This window comes from Mastomys coucha, unplaced genomic scaffold, assembly GCF_008632895.1.
Source record: "Mastomys coucha isolate ucsf_1 unplaced genomic scaffold, UCSF_Mcou_1 pScaffold12, whole genome shotgun sequence".
NCBI classification, from domain to species: Eukaryota; Metazoa; Chordata; class Mammalia; order Rodentia; family Muridae; genus Mastomys; species Mastomys coucha.
The window spans coordinates 85,016,880-85,034,364 of NW_022196894.1; the positions used below are offsets into that span (position 1 = coordinate 85,016,880).

The 17,485-nt window shown below is 41.3% G+C and overlaps 1 long non-coding RNA gene across 1 annotated transcript in view; it reads left to right on the forward strand.

Moving 5' to 3' along the window:
• LOC116086102 overlaps positions 1-16,494 on the forward strand; it is a 38,670-nt gene extending 22,176 nt beyond the window's left edge. Inside the window, exons 3-5 of the long non-coding RNA XR_004116822.1 lie at positions 5,325-5,389; positions 15,232-15,299; positions 16,289-16,494. This is a non-coding gene — a long non-coding RNA (uncharacterized LOC116086102). The remainder of the gene's footprint in view (positions 1-5,324; positions 5,390-15,231; positions 15,300-16,288) is intronic.
• Positions 16,495-17,485: the final 991 nt, after the last annotated feature.

A 17,485-nucleotide genomic window follows, 5' to 3' on the forward strand; every position in this document is an offset into this window, starting at 1 on the left:
ATTCTTCTACATGCTAACCTCCAGTTGAGCCAGCACCATTTGTTGAAAATGCTGTCTTTTTTCCACTTCATGGTTTTAGCTCCTTTGTCAAAAATCAAGTGACTATAGGTGTGTGGGTTCATTTCTGTGTCTTCAATTCTGTTCTATTGATCTACCTGCCTGTCACTGTAATAATCCCATGCAGTTTTTTTTTCAATTTCTTTTTGTTTCATTAGGTATTTTATTTATTTACATGCCATATGATTTCTCCTTTCCCGGTTTCCCCTAAAACAACAACAACAACAATAACAACAACAAGAACAAACCCCTGTTACCTCCTGCCCCCCTGCTTGCCATCCCATCCTCTCCCACTTATTGGCCCTGCCATGCAGTTTTTATCACAGTTGCTCTGTAGTACAGCTTAAGGTCTGGGATGGTGATTCCACCAGAGTTTCCTTTATTGTTGAGAATAGTTTTTGCTATCCTGTGTTTTTTGTTATTCCAGATAAATTTGCAAATTTCTCTTTTTAAGTCTGTGAAGAACTGAGTTGGAATTTTGATGGAGATTGCATTGAATCTGTAGATTGCCTTCAGTAAGATGGCCATTTTTACTATATTAATCCTGCCAATCCATGAGCATGGGAGATCTTTCCATCTTCTAAGATCTCTTCAGTTTCCTTCTTCAGAGACTTGAAGTTCTTGTCAAATAGATCTTTTACTTGCTCATTTAGAGTTACACCAAGGTATTTTATATTATTTGTAACAATTATGAAGGGTGTTGTTTCCCTAATTTCTTTCTCTGCCTGTTTATCCTTTGGGTAGAGGAAGGCCTCTGATTTGCTTGAGTTAATTTTATATCCAGCTACTTTGCTGAAGTTATCAGGTTTACATGCTCTCTGGTGGAATTTTTGGGGTCACTTAAGTATACTATTGTATCATCAGCAAATAGTGATAATTTGACTTCTTCCTTTCCAATTCATATCCCTTTGATCTCCTTTTGTTGTCTAATTGCTATGGCTAGGACTTCAAGTACAATATTGAATAGGTAGGGAGAGAGTGGGCAGCCTTGTCTAGTCCCTGATTTTAGTGGGATTGCTTCAAGTTTCTCTCCATTTAGTTTGATATTGGCTGTTGGTTTTCTGTATATTGCTTTTACTATGTTTAAGTATGGGCCTTGAATTCCTGTTCTTTCCAAGACTTTTATCATGAAGGGATATTGGATTTTGTCAAATGCTTTCTCAGTATCTAATGAGATGATCATGTGTTTTTTTCCTTTGATTTTCTTTATGTAGTCAATTACGTTGATGGATTTCCGTATATTGAACCATCCCTGCATCCCTGAGATGAAGCCTACTTAATCATGGTGGATGACTGTTTTGATGTGTTCTTTGATCCACTTTGCAAGAATTTCATTGAGTATTTTTGCATCGATATTCATAAGGAAAATTGGTCTGAAGTTTTCTTTCTTTGTTAGGACTTTGTGTGGTTTAGGTATAAGAGTAATTGTGGCTTCATAGAACGAATTGGGTAGAGTGCCTTCAGTTTCATTTTTGTGGAATAGTTTGAGGAGAATTGGTATTAGGTCTTCTTTGAAGGTTTGATAAAACTCTGCACTAAACCCATCTGGTCCTGGGCTTTTTTTGGTTGGGAGACTATTAATGACTGTTTCTATTTCATTAGCAGATATGGGACTGTTTAGATGGTTGGTCTGGTCTTGATTTAATTTTGGTACCTGGTATCTGTCTAGAAAATTGTCCATTTCATTCAGGTTTTCCAGTTTTGTTGAGTATAGGCTTTTGTAGTAGGATCTCATGATTTTTTGGATTTCCTAGTGTCTGTTATGTCTCCCTTTTCATTTCTGATCTTGTTAATTATGATACTGTCTCTGTGCCCTCTAGTTAGTCTGGATAAGGGTTTATCTGTTTTGTTGATTTTCTCAAAGAACCAGCTCCTGGTTTGGTTGATTCTTTGTATAGTTCTTTTTGTTTCTATTTGGTTGATTTCAGCCCTGAGTTTGATTATTTCCTGCCTTTGACTCCTCTTGGGTGAATTTGCTTCTTTTTGTTCTAGAGCTTTCAGATGTGCTGTCAAATTGCTGGTGTATGCTCTCTCCAGTTTCTTTTTGGAGGCACCTAAAGCTATGAGTTTTCCTCTTAGGACTGCTTTTGTTGTGTCCTATAAGTTTGGCTATGTTGTGGCTTCATTTTCATTAAACTCTATAAAGTCTTTAATTTCTTTTTCTATTTCTTCCTGGACCAAGTTATCATTGAATAGAGTGTTGTTAAGCTTCCACGTGTATGTGGGCATTCTATTGTTTATGTTGTTATTGAGGAGCAGTCTTAGTACATGAAGATCTGATAGGATACAAGAAGTTATTTCAATCTTCTTGTATCTGTTGAGGCCTGATTTGTGACCAATCATACGGTCAATTTTGGAGAAGGTACCATGAAGTGCTGAGAAGAAGGCATATCCTTTTGTTTTAGGATAAAAGGTTCTATAGATATCTGTTGGTAAGATTCTTGTGTTTGCCTTTCGCCATCTGTTGATCTCTGGTGTTAGATGTTCTTGCTGTCTCTGACTAGAGCTTGTTCCTCCTGTGGGTCTGTAAGCCTGTGTCAGCACTTCTGGGAGATCAGCTCTCCTCTGGTAAAACCTGGGTGGGCGCAGATGGCTGTGGATCACTTGTCTGTCCTGAGTCCTGGGGTCAGAGCGCACTCTGTAGACAGATCTCTACTTCCAGGAAAGGTGCAGAGAGGGCTGTGGATCTGTTGTCCCTCCTAGGTGTGGATGGAGGTTGAGAGGATTCTGTCCAGGCTGCTCTGCCACTTGTGAGGCCTGTGCCTCCCAGCTGGTCCCACCTTAGAAAGTCACCAGAGAGAAAATGGCGGATCTCACCCGAGTCCCTGGGTTAGAACACTCCCTGAAGTCAGGCTCTCTGCTTGCAGGGAATGGGCAGAGAGGGCTGCGGATCCACCACCATCACTCCTAGGTGTAGATGGAGGTTGAGAGGATCCTGTCTTGGATGCTCTGCCACTGTGAGGCCTGTCCTGTAGACCTCTTTATGATTGAGCCTTTCATTCTCCTCTCCCCACCACTCCCTCCACCGCCCCCTCCCCACCAAGACAGGGTCTCTCTATGTAGCCCTGACTGTCCTGGAATTTGCTTTGTGACCCAGGCTGGCCTTGAACTCTTGGAGATACCTGCCTCTGCCTTGCAAGTGCTGGGATTAAAGGCTTGTGTCATCTCTGCCCAGCTTCTATTTTCATTCTTAAATGCACTTTCCTAGTTTTTTTTTTTTTTCTTCTCCTGGGCGTTTTGAATAATTTAAAACAAATTTTCAGTTTTGTGTATGTCTTCTTCCTAAATCTCTCCAAAATAATTATTAAGGTAATATATAACACACATTTCAGCAGGCAGGTGGTATCTGAGCACTGGGATTTTTGTACACTGCCCTTTTATGACCTAAGAAAATCACTGGACCTTTGCTGCTCCCATCACCTAGAACAAGACTGTTCTAGAATGCACAGGCTAGAATGTTCTAGGCTGGGTTATTCCTAAGAGACAGAGATTTACCTCTTACAAATGTGGAGGCTAAGATTCAAATCCAAGGCTCTTGTATCTGGGGAGGGAGCTCTCAATCCTTCCTCCCTGGAAGGTGCAAGGTAAGGAAACTGAGAAGAGGGAAAAAAGGAAGTGTGTTTGTATGTGTGTGTGAGTGTGTGTGTATAAGTGTTCTGTGAGTGTGTGTGTGAGTGTATATGTGTGTGAGTGTATTTGTAAGTATGTGTGTGAGTATATGTGTGAGTGCATGTGTGTGTGAGTGTGTGTGTGTGAGTGTGTGTGTAAGTGTATGTGAGTGTGAGTATATGTGAGTGTATATGAATATATGTGTGTGTGTAAGTGTGTGTGAGTGTATGTATGAGTATGAGTGTATGTGTATGTGTGTGAGTGTATGTGTGTGTGTGAGTGTATGTGAGTGTGAGTGTATATGAATATATGTGAGTGTGTGTAAGTGTGTATGTGTATGTATTAGTGTGAGTGTATTTGTAAGTATGTGTGTGAGTGTATGTGTGAGTACATGTGTGTGTGAGTGTGTGTGTTAGTGTGTGTGTAAGTGTATGTGAGTGTGAGTATATGTGAGTGTGTGTGAGTGTATGTATGAGTGTGAGTGTATGTGTGTGTGAGTCTGTATATGAGTATGAGTGGTACATATATGTGTGTGAGTGTGTGTGCGTGTGTGTATGAGAGAGAAACACACACAGAGAGACAGAGAGACAGATTCAGAAAATTTTTCACCATAAATTATAGGGTGCAGCTACGAGTAGCATTATTTAAGGAAATCAAATAAAAGTACTCTCAGGATCTTTGGGCTCAATGATTCTGAGAAGCCATATGGACTCTGAGAAGCCCAGTCTCCAAGTCAAGAGCCTCAGCATGAATTAGAGTTACTTAAACTAAGATAAAGCCAGGATCTGAAAACCAAGATTCTAATGTGTCAGAGGTCAGTGACAGACACGGTGAAATGTAGGTGAAAATGGAAGTCTGTAAGCCTAGTCTTTAGAATGTACACTGTGTTACTTTGGAAGAGTAACAATACCCAAGAAGCACCTAGGCCCTGCTGTATTTTCTTTGGCTTTGCTGCCTCTGTCTATAGGGAAAGCAGTCTCTGAGCAATCGCAGCTACAGGAACGAACAAGTCCGATACCACCCTGGCCCAGAGGCAGTGTACCCTGAGTCAGAGAGCCTTGGTCAGGGTTCCACCGCAAGTCAAAAATTTAAAAATCTTTTAAAATTTAACTCATACTGCATCTATAATATCAAGCCCACCGACTAAGAAAATTCCAGTTCATACACATTATAACTTAGGCCAAATGGCTTCATATTCCATAGGGGTTTACACTAGATATGGTGATTTAGGTAGGGAACTTGTTTTTTAACTGTATGATACAAGTGTCAGAGTTTCATACCAAGTAGTAAAACAGATTCCCCATCCTTACAATGCCAAGAAACCTAAAAGAAACTCCCCATTATAATTCTATCTAGAATGTGTGAGTGAGCGACTTCCCTGGATCCCAACTGAGGGCTGACTCACAGGTCAGTAGGTGGGTCAAGGCAAATGAGAAAATTGCAGAGAATGCTGGATGCTTGCTGGATGCTGGGCTGGTTGTAATTACCACAGATTCCTCAAAAGATGATGAGAAACAACTGATGCGTCTTCATTTCTACATGAAGAAAGAGACTCAGAGAGTTCAGGCATTCGTCAGATATGCTAGGGGTGGGTATCAGACCCAGTACTGAAGTCATATGGACCCATGCTTCATAATCCACTGTTTATTTCTGTACAGCTGCAGAGCTTAGCACTGGGAGAAGAGTTTAGAGCTTATTCTTCTATTCATCTTCTGGCTAGCAGGTATGGATGGTGTGCTGGGATTTGTATCGAATGTGTTTACTTTTATAACATGTGTGAGGGAGCCAGCAAAGGTGTCAGAATGAAAATGGAGTCACTTCTATTCACCTATCCAAAAAGTAAAAGACCAGCAGGTTTTGAAGGAAAGTTTCTTAGGACTATTTGACTGATGGTGACATCAAAAAAGACTGGTAGGACTGCACAACCACATCCTCAAGGAATTTCTGTAAGAACATCTGTCCCCAAACTGTGCATTCAGTCTCTGCCTCACTCTACCTTAGATGTTAACCACCAAGAAGTGGCCAAGAAGCACTGCTTCAAAATGCCCAAGGCAATAGTCTTCATGTTTGTCTTTAAACCTCCCCCTTGCCCCGATTGCTTTAAATACTCTATCATATGGTGTTCTGCTACAGTGATCTACTGTTTCCAAATAAATATCAACATTCCTTTGAAAAATTCTCTAGAAACAATCAACGCTGACCTATCTTATACATTTTATACATCTATAGCTTATATAACTTCTCCAATAAAAGACAGATATGCATTTTAAAATAAAACATTATTTATCAAAAAATTTCCGTAAATTTTTTTGAATTTATATAGAAGCAGAAATTTGTCCACTAAATATTCTTTGACCATGACATTTAACACATCACATGTGAACAAAAAGAAACACACATACATCTATTTGAGCTAACTAAAAGATTTTGTGTAAAATATTCTTTTAGTAAAATGAGCTCTTAGTAAACCTCATGAATGTAAACTTTAGACATTTTTTATTTTAAACTATTTAAAATTCTCAAGTAAGGCCAAGTGACCTTTGGAGCTGCTGAATGGAGCCCTAACACCACCACTGGATGCCTGGCACTTGCTTTCAAAGGCATCGTGTTGACTGTTCAGGCTGGCTATTGTCTGCAAGCTCTCTGATGATTCTAGACAGAATCAAGATGGAACATCACTGACCCAAAGGATAAGCAACACCTACAGGGTGGCGAGTCATTGCCCAAAGGGCTCTATTACACAGGTTCAAAGCCAACCCCTTACCCGCTGGTAAGGACTTTTTAGGGCGAAAGTTCTGTCTTTGAGCTTTTTCAGATGCTCTCTCCTCGCTTTGATGCTACTGTTTCTGAAGACAGAAGCTGCTAAAAGCCTCTGTGTTCTCACTCCACAATCCATCATAGACCAGCATGCACAGTTTAGATTCTCCAGAAACCGAGCTATATACATGGACACACACGGATCTATGAGGTATGGATGATAGATGATGTTCATGCATAGTGAGATCTCCCTCGTGGCTTTGGGGACCATAAGCAACACTGGTATGTTTACTGCCTCACCTCTGAGGAATCAATGGAATGATATTGCTGAATGGTATTCAGAGACGAGCACGCCCAATAGCTCTTAAATTAGTTGTTATTGGAGAAACTGATTGGAAATGTCAACATGAGATCAAAGAGAGGGCAGAGTTACTTTGCACAATGGTGGAGCTAGCTGGGCCAGAGCCTTGGCTATTGTTCTGCCTACCTGCCCCTCAGAATCTGGGTAGAGTTATACAGATCCCCAGTGTCTCTGAGAAGCTTGGAAACCATCCATCTGCCCGTAGGCGTGATCTGTTCCACATACAGCACTAGATATGGCTCATACCTTAGGAAGCATCTAGACTTTATAAACAAACTCCTATTTATGCTAAAAAACAATCACCGCTTTTGCGTTTCCAGGCATCCTATGTACTATGTACCTTTGTGTACATGACTCTCTCACAGGCAGGAATTTGGGCTTCACCCAGTACTCTGAGCACAGTCATTCTTACCCCCATGTGATGATACATTAGGACATAGGAGCAGGGTATTTCATATTCCTTGCAACCAATAAATCTGATGAGCAATCAAGTTACAAACCCTGAAAACACAGAGGCAAAGAAAGAAAAGCCCCATGCCCTCGAAGATGCAGTAAGTATACAGACAATACCTATCACAAGTAAAGCAACAAGACAATACAGATGGGCAGAGACTCTCGCTATAGGGATATACAACAGGGTAAAGTCATGGGAGGGATGGTGGGAAGGTGTGCCTTGCGTCATACTGGTTCCTGAAACCTCACTGTTCACAGGTGACCTCTGCAGCCCCACAGCACGTTACTTATTGGAAACACAGACTCTCAGGAACCACTCAAGATAGACTCCATAGTTATCCTGTTCACTCTAGCAAGCTCTGGACATTCATGCCACATTAAAAATAGAGGAACAGAGAGCAACTTTCTGTTGCTAGCAGCCAAGTCTCATTCCTTCTCTTCCCCAAGCCCTTGCACTATACACACTAAATATATGAGCATGAAGGGAAATTATGGACTTTACATCTTGAAATATACTATTTCAATATAAGTATGATATAGCCAATATAAATTCAACATATTCAATATAAATAAATCATTTCAATATAACTGTGCTGTGGCTTAAATAAAGCTTTGACACTCTTGTTGAAATCTTAATTCCCATTATAAGAGTTAAAAGTGGGGCCAACCGTAACCTTTCATACGCGCTTGAGGCTCCTTGTATGTGACTGATAGGTTAGCTTCAGAGTGGTCTGCTCTAAAAGCCCTGCGGGTTGTGTGTCTTTTGAGTTCCCTGCCTCTAAGTGTGTGATCCACCCAAGTCACCTCTGAACTTTGCCCGCCGGATAGCCATCACTACGTGTGAGCCCTTGACCTTTGGCCAGAATCCTGACTCCGAAAAAACTCCTTTTGGGTATAACTTACATAATCTGTGGTGTTGTGTCATTAGGAACAGAAGATGGACTAATGGTGTATTTGCAGAAACATTGTCACTTAGAGACAGTGTTTCACATTGTGCTAATGATATATTCATGGCTTAGGGTTGCTCATCCCACATGAAGATGCATAGCTCTGACTGAAAATGTCATAAAAGAGGTGCTGCACGTAAAATTTCTTTTTTTTTTATGTGACTATTTTTTTCTTTTTTCTTAGATATTTTCTTTATTTACATGTCATATAATATCTCCTGTCCCAGTTTCCCCTCCAAAAAAAATAAAAAATAAAATAAAATAAAAACAATAACAAGAACAAACCCCTGTTCCTTCCACTCTCCCGCTGCTTGCCAACCCACCCTCTCCTGCTTACTGGCCCTGGCATTCCCCTACACTGGGGCATAGAACCTTCACAGGGCCAAGAGCCTCTCCTCCCATTGATGACCGACTTGGCCATCCTCTTCTATACGTATGCTCCTGGAGCCATTAGTCCCACCATGTATACTCTTTGGTTGGTGGTTTAGTCCCTGGGAGCTCTGGGGTACTGGGTAGTTCATATTGTTGTTTGTAAAATTTCTTTAACCATTTCAAAATAAGGAATTTACTGTTTTGTCTCCAACAAAGAGAATAAAAATACTGTATATAAAGAACTTCAATTTGCTACAAAAATATAGTACATAAGAATATGACTGTAATGTAAATTTTCTCTAAAGTACAATGTCCATCATAGGCATCACATGAACACTTAATTAAATGACTGTGCTGGCATTCTGAAGAGCAGATTCATAATTGCCCACATCACCTCAAAAAAAGCCACCTGATTTCACTGACATGCACATAACAGTTTTTTCAGAGGAGAGTTTTTCTTTAACAATTGGCATTCAAATATATCTTGCTTACCTTAGAGTTTTAAAAACCTATTACATCAAGTACTTTAGTAGAGGTTTGTGGCATTTTTCATACTAAAAACATTTACAAAGTTAGAAACCACTCAACATTGCTCTGCCTTACACTTCCCAGCCTTCACCCTTTTTTTCTTGGAGGTCTTATATAGAAAGCTCAGACTCAAGATAGGAACAAAGAGAAGGACTCAGGTACTGCTATGGTATGACCTTGCATGTCCTTCAAAGGCTTAGTTCCCATGGAACAACAATAGGAGGCTATAGAAGCCCCAGGAAGGGAGGCTATGGCCTGCAAAGGGATGATAGGATTCTGCTCTCTCTTTGATTCCTGACCTTTAATTCCTGGCCCTGAGATGGGTTATTTTGCTCCTCCAAGCTTGTTGAGATGCATCATTAAAGGAACACCAGGGCTTCTAAAGCTCTGAGGCAGAACAAATCTTAGTCAAACAAGTTGACCATCTCATGTTGCTATCGTTGAGTAGTCCTCGCTAAACTCCCCAGTAGTGGCACGGGCTCTCTTTGCTACCTACCCCAGTGCTCTGGATTCTCAAATGAAATACACACACACACACACACACACACACACACACACACAGAGCCTTGTATTTAATATACCTTTGTCAGCTCAATGGTTGGCCACTTCCAAACTTCCACATTGCCTGAATTATTACTTACTCCTGAATTATTAATACTCCTGAATTATTACTTACTAAAATCTACATTCCGTCTTTGTTACCTTAGACCTGAGGGCTCTCTTCCCTGTCTCTTACATGATTGTATGCTTTCTCTCTTGCAGCTCTCAAGCCTGGTACTCCTACTTCCCTGGCATGGTGGTTCTCCCTCTTCCTCTCTCTCTCCTGCATTCCTTGCCTGGGAACCTCAAGTTCTGCCTCTGTCTCCCTGCCCAGCTATTGGCCACTGACACTTTACCAATTTGAGCAACTGGGGGCAGGGACCCACAGCATCTTGTGCATAGAGGTGCAAATTCCTGTGTAATTTTGGCACCCAATTAACATAATATAAGTGTATTGGCTGGTTTTGTGTGCCAACTTGACACAGGCTGGAGTTATCACAGAGAAGGGAGTTTCAGTTGGGGAAGTGCCTCCATGAGATCCAGCTGTGGGGCATTTTCTCAATTAGTGATCAAGGGGGAAGGGCCTCTTGTGGATGGTGCCATCTCTGGGCTGGAAGTCTTGGGTTCTATAAGAGAGCAGGCTGAGCAAGCCAGGAGAAGCAAGTCAGTAAGAAACATCTCTCCATGGCCTGCTTGAGTTCCAGTTCTGACTTCCTCTGGTGATCAACAGCAAGATGGAAGTAAGCTGAATAAACCCTTTTCTCTCCAATTTGCTTCTTGGTCATGATGTTTGTGCAGGAATGGAAACCCTGACTAAGACAATAAGCAATGAACCAAATCCACAGCAATCTTACATATTTGTTGTAATGGCAGCCGACTAATACAGACCTTAAGTCATCTGATGATTGGCTCAACAATCATCAGACCAGGTGATTATCTTCCTTAGTGTCTCTATTGCTGTGATAAAATACCTCAACCTAAAGCTAGCTGGTGACAAAAGGATTTCTTTCCTCTTATAGCTTATGGTCTATCATTCATGAAAATCATGGCAGGAACTGAAGCAGAGGCAATGGAAGAGTTCTGCTTACTGGCTTCATTAGTCTGGTTTTCTTATACTATCCAGAACCACCTGACCATGGACAACATAGCATCCCCATGGTGCGGGGCACACCCACATCATTCCTTCATCAAGAAGGTGCCTATAGGTAAAGAGATAACCAATGACTGCTCCAACTTGAAGCCTAAATCATGAGAGGGAGCTCACCTCTGACACTGCTTGTAGGGCCAGGACCCAGAGACTGGATAGTTTAGAGACCTAGGATAGAACCAAACACAATTGTGGCGGGGGCCGGGGGGGAGGGGAGTCAATGAAATAGTTCCTAATGATATTCTGCTAAACTCATAGATGGAGCCTAGAATAATCGTAATCAGAGAGGCTTCATCCACTAACTGATAGGAGCAGATGAAGAGACACTCAGCAAGACATTCGGTGGAGCTCAGGGATTCCACAGAAGATGGGGAGGAAGGACTGTAGGAGCCAGGACGGGGAATCTCAAGGACACCACAAGAACACAGCCCACAGAATCAACTAAGTAGGGCTCAGGGCTCATAGATCCCAGAGATTGAAGTGATGTCAGGGAACCTGTAAGGGTCGAAGCTAGGTCCTTTACATATATGTTATGTTTGTATAGCTTGGTGTTCATGTAGGAATCCTAACAGAGGGAGGATAGTTATCTCTCTTTTGTTAGCTTTTGGGACCCTTTTCTTCCTACAGAGTTCCTTTGTCCAGCCTTGATATAAGGGTTTGTGCCTATACTTATTGCGATCTGTTATACCATGGGTGGTTGAGATTTCTGGGAGGTCTGCTTTTTTTCTGAAGGGAAACAAAGGAGGAGGGGATCTGGGGAGAGAGGACTTTTGGGGAGGAGGGACTGAGAGTAGAGGGAGGTGAAACTGAGGTTAGGATGTAATATACAAGAGAAGAATAAAAAAGAAAAAGAAAATCTGCACTGTAGGCATTTTCTCGATTGAGAGTCCCTCTTCCCAAATGAGTCTAAATTATCTATTTAATGTCTAGCTTGTGTCAAGTTGACATAAAACTCGCCAGCCTGGTGATCAGCTCATCCCAGTTTCCCAGAGACTTTCCCTGTTTAAACACTTAAGTGAACACTTAGGTTTATTTGAGGGATGTTGCAGCTTTATTGGGAGCTATCACAATATCTGTATATCTTGGAATTCTTGTCAATTTCCCTCAGATATGACTTTTGATTTAGATTTTGTTTTCCAGGAAATAATGATATATCTTTTATATGCTTAAGGATAGTAAGGCCAGCATAGTTTTAAAAATAAAAAAAGAGAAAGCCTTAACACTCAGTCAGTTCTTTCACATCACCAGTGGTGACATACATAGGTGAATCACTTGGGAAAGCATATTAGCATTGTTTTTTTTGTTTTGTTTTGTTTCGTTTTTTTTTAATGATGAATGTGCATATACTGGATGTTCTAGTTATGTAGCTGTTGATCTGACAGGTACAAAGCAGCACAATGGAGAAGGGGTTTCTTTGCCATACAACTCCAAATTACAGTACATCATTTTGGGAAAAATCAAGGCAGAAACTCAGTCAACTAGTCATATCACATCCACAGTTAAGAACAAAATGATGGTAAATGTATCCTTGCTCCTTGCTCTGCGCTTAGACACTCCTTGTCTAGGGAATGTTGCCACCCAATTGGTTGCGTTTTCCTACATTAATTAATAATCCTCCACAGACAAGCTCACAGGCCAACGTAATCAGGCTAATTCCTCATTAAGGATCTCTTCCTTTGTGATTCTCAATTGTGTCAACTTGACAGTTAAAACTAACCAGAATATCAGGTGACCTATAAATTCTACTCTTAAGAATATAAAAACAAGTAAAACAATCCTTATTCATGTTTAAGAGAGCTTACAGCACAATTCAGTAACAGCTAAAATCTGGAAAGAAATCAAATGCCCATTAAGAGGAAAGTGATATAAAGGACCATTTAGTAACCATGCAATGGAATATTAATTACTTTTAATTAAATACTGTAAGACTCACAAATGGATACCTTTTACTAAGTAGAAAGAACAAGGGCCAAGGGGTTGCCTGTAATACTACCTTTTGAATAAAAGTAAAACTAAACAAATATGGTATACACTGCATATAATATTTTGGTCAATAATAGGCCAAATGTAACAATAGAAATGAAAAAGTCCTATTACCTAATGATAATATAGACATTCTAGTGTCATTACACAAAACATCACTTATTGGTTGGTGCTGTTAGCCATGTAAAAAGCCTAGTATGTATAATAGTATAGAGTATAACTGTGCAATCATATATAGTGTATAATACTTGATAATGGTAATACATTACTGTGTTACTGGCTTTTATATGTAGCATAGTACTCTTATTTATATTTTTGTTCTTTTCATTATTGCTAATTCTACTTAGAGAAAAAGAAATGCTTCCTGTAAAACCACATTCCCTGCCTGATAGCAGACCTGTCTGTCTGCGTACATAGTATCTCTTGATGATATCAAGAGGCCACACCAAGTAATAACCCTTTGCCACCTGGGTTTGAGTGAGTACTACTCATTGTGGTCACGCAATGACAAAATCACCTAGCACCTCACTTCTTAGAACATAACGTCACTGTGACGTGGTAAGAGAATGTAGGTATGTTTCAGAAACACAGAGATAAACAGTTTAGAAAAATATTGTTGGATTGAATAATAGTGTCTTAAGCTGATTATTATCAGCTGTGGTACTTCTTGTGCATTTGGTTTCAGTTTAGGTTGATGGTTAACCAACCTCCAAGCTGACCCCAATGACCTGTTTATGCCTTACCGTAGTACCTTCCCACTTTGATTAGGGCAGAGTTGCATAACCCATGGGATGTTACACTGTAACTTCTGACCATAGATTTTTTTATTCGGAGCTCTATAGCTTCTGCCCTTCCTCCATCTTACACCTTTACTTTTAGGAGTAAAAGCCAGTATAGTATCATATGCATGCTTCAGTGGCCGTGGAGTAACCTGGAGTAGTGTCTTAGTCAAACTTTTCGTGCTATGAAAAAAACCACCATGACCAAGGCAACTCTTATAAAGGAACGGATTTAATTGCGGCTTGCTAATAGTTCAGAGGATTAGTCCATTGTCATCATGGCAGTACGGACTCAGATGTGTGGCTGGAGAGTAGCTGAGAGTTCTACATCTGAGCCACAGAGGCAGCAGGGAAGAGAAGAGGGGGAGAGAGAGAAGGAGAGGAAGTGGAACAGATGCAGGAAGGAAGAAGGGGGAGTTAGGGGGAGGTAGCAGGGAGAGGAGAGAGAGGAGGAGAAGAGAGGGGGCAGGGAGGGAGGGAAAGAGGGAGAGGGAAGGAGAAGGAGGGAGAGGGCAAAGAGGGAGACATTGGGCTTGGCTTTAGCCCAAAGCCCACCCCCAGTGACAGATTTCTTCTAACAAGGCCACACCTCCTCCAATAGGCCACACCAGTTAAGCAGTGCCACTCCCTAATGATCTAGCATTGAGCCAGCATATAAGAGCCAAGGTGGACCATTCTTACTCAAATTACTGAAAGCAAACTGTGGGAGGGGAACCTGAAACTTCCTGCTATCAAAGAGCAGAGGCAAACCGGGAAAGCGTGGGAAAGGGGGCTGAGCCTTCATTTCTTTATTATTTTTCTTTTAAGTGGTGTTAAACTTTAATATCATCTTCAATTTTTCCTTATTGAGTTTAAAATAATGAAAAAGTTTTTTAAGTATGGCTTAATTATGGGTATGCATCCAGCGTCTCTTCTCTATTTACATTTCATGTGGGCTTTATCCAGAAACATTGTATCATTTCTTAGAGGTTTGGGGAGAGTTCTAGTCAGGAGATGAATTTTTGATCTGTAGTGGCAAAAAGGAGATGAGGGGACAGTTTTGGCTGTCATACCTTAGGGTTAGAAGAGAGCAAAACAGACGGGTGATTTTTTTTTTTCTTTTCCCGTGTTTGGCCTTTGTGGAGTTTCTTGAAATATTTTCATAGCTTTTCTCATATTAGGCTAACTTTTAAACCATTATTTCTTTAAATAGTTTTCCTTCTCATCTCCTTGGCAACTCCAGTGACCTGTCTGGTGGGCTGCTCCCATTTACCTCGCAAGAACGTGATGGTCTCTTCATTGTTCTGGGCTTTAAAATCAATTTCATGTTGGATCACTTCTACCGCTGCACCTCCAAAATTAATTCTTTCTTCCCTAGTGTCAAGTGTGCTGTCAATTTCCTCCAATATTTTAAGCAGTCTGTTTTGGGTGGACAGGTTTGACACTCCATAAGTAAATATTCTTGACTCTCACTGAAATAGTTAAGAAAGTCCTTTAATCCTTTCGAGCCTTTGAGCCTCACTGAGTAGGACCAGGGCACTCTTTCAGAGCTGACTTTGTCTGAATTCTAAATCAATGTCCTTCTGACTGCTCTACAGTCTACCTTATCAGGAGGGTGTCCTGTCTGGCAAGGAGATGCCTCAACTATTTCCAGCTTTGTGGGACTCGTAGGATTTGTTTCCTCTGTCTATTTGATAAATTTGTGCAATTCTTTTCTAGCATCTTCTAGCATCTTCCCCAAATGCATGTGCAGACCAACACGAAAGAGCCAGTCTGCAGAACTCTGAGTAAGTGCATTCTCTCCCTTCTGCCTCTTTCTCCCATCCCCGTCTCTCTCTCTCTCTCCCTCCCACTTACCTGCTCCCTTATTTTGTATCATGTGAATCCTTGCTATCTTGATTTTTTCCTAGACCATTAGCTCTAACTACTTCAGCTCAACCTCTTGGTTCTGCCTGGGAATTCTGTCTGTGCAATAGATAGCAATGCTCACAAGACATATCCCTCATGGATTTCTTCTTTCGGGGAACACTGTCCCATGTCCCTAGACTCCAAGGTGTAAAAGACTCCATCACAATTTTGCATTCCTTTTTAAAGTGTTTGCCTGTTTGTTTGCGGTAGAGCAGGAAGTCTTATTCCTGCCATGCCATCTTGGCCAGAAGTAAAGATCTAGATATTTCTATAGCGCCTCCTTGACTTTTAAAATTGGCTAGAGTGATTCGTCCCATGCTTTTCATCCTTTCCTCACTGGCATGCTTGTCTCCTAAATCTTGCATAATTCTAGTTATGAACAGGCAGGAAACAAGCCACACCTGGGTGACTTTCTTCCCTGGGGAATGAAAGGAAACATACCTGGCATTTCTAGAATCCCCTATCACTGAATTCTATCTGTGTGGCTGATACGCTTTCTTTTAAGGCGATACACAATCCCACATCTCCTTTTGCTTTTTAAATGCCTCTTGCAGCTACTCCCAATACTATCTGATTGAAGTGAAGAATTTACCTGGAAGAATATTCCAGATCAGCAGCCAAAACACAGACATTCACATTAGTCAGAGCTGGAACTGAGCCTTGTCTAGTTTACTACTAAGTAAACATAATATTCCTTGAGCTCTCACTACCCGAGCAATGCATTGTGGGATTTTTTTACCTGGGTGGTTTCATTTGATTCTCATAATAACATTATGTAGTGTGAAATTAGTATTATTAGGGGTTCAATATAGAAATCTGCTTCAGGAGTCAGATGCCTAATTTTAACCCTGGTGTCTCCCCTTTCTAGGTTTCCATTTCTAGGGATATTCTTCAGCTTCTCTAAACCTTGAACTCCCCCTCCCTCCACCCCTGCTCTGGACTGGCAATGGTAATATCTTCCTCTCTGGACACATGGGGAGTGTAAGAGAAAAAAATTCACCAAGTGCTCAGCATGGCTATTGGTACAGATAAGGCCTCAATAAAAGCTAGCCAATGGGCTGGGGTAGTAGCCCAGGTTTTTAGAGTGTTTGCACTGTGTGTGTGAAGTTCTGCATAAGTCCTGGTGGCACACATCCGTTATCCTGGCAGTTGATGGGAGACAGAGTCAGGAGAACCCAGTGTACAAGATCATACTTGCTATATAGTGATTTGAGGCCTGGGATGCATGAGACTGTCTCAAAAGAAAAAAAAAAAGTGACTAGTTGCTTTATATTTTTCCTGCAAAACATTGAGAATAAAGAGGATGTCCCTGTAGCACGAGGCTCTCCATCCCCCCACTGAATGTAGATCAGTGGTACAATTACTAATCTTGGAAATGGGTGAGTAACTTTGCTTGAGGCCATGACTTGGATGGGCTAGTTCTGAACAGTGGTGGAATGTAGGGGGCTCTCTAGGAACCCCAGAGCATGGGCATTCTATGGCTCTGACTTAGGCTCATGGATTCTCTGATGGTGCTGGTGACACCTCATTAGACTGCTCATTTCTCGACTCCTGGACTGAAGTTAGACTTACACAAAGTCTTTCTACTTCATTTCATATAGACTGCCACGGACTGGGATTTCTTACGGGGTCCCTTGTTCCGTGGGACGATGGGTTCTGGCCAGGTGTGCACGGGATTCGGCTTTGTCAAACAGACACTACACAAGAAGTGTTCTATCTGAATGTATTTCTTAAAAATGACAGGAGGCTTTTACAATCGTTGTAAAAGAGAAAAATGAAAAATCTGGCAGCTCAGTAGTCGAGGAACATCTGAGGCCACCTAAAACACACTAGGTCTAAAACAGCAGCTATCTCCTCTGGACTGGTGCAGCACCCCTGGGCTCCGAGTATGTTCGGGCTGCATGGTCCTGGTCAGAGTCCCAGGAGGCTGCGGATGCGCCAGCCAGGAGAATAGAGGCTTGAATCTCGAGTCCTCAATGCTGAATGCTCAAATCTTCAATGTTGAATGTTTGAATCTCGAATGCTCAATCTCTTGAATCTCAACAGGTGCTGCACCCCCCCCCCC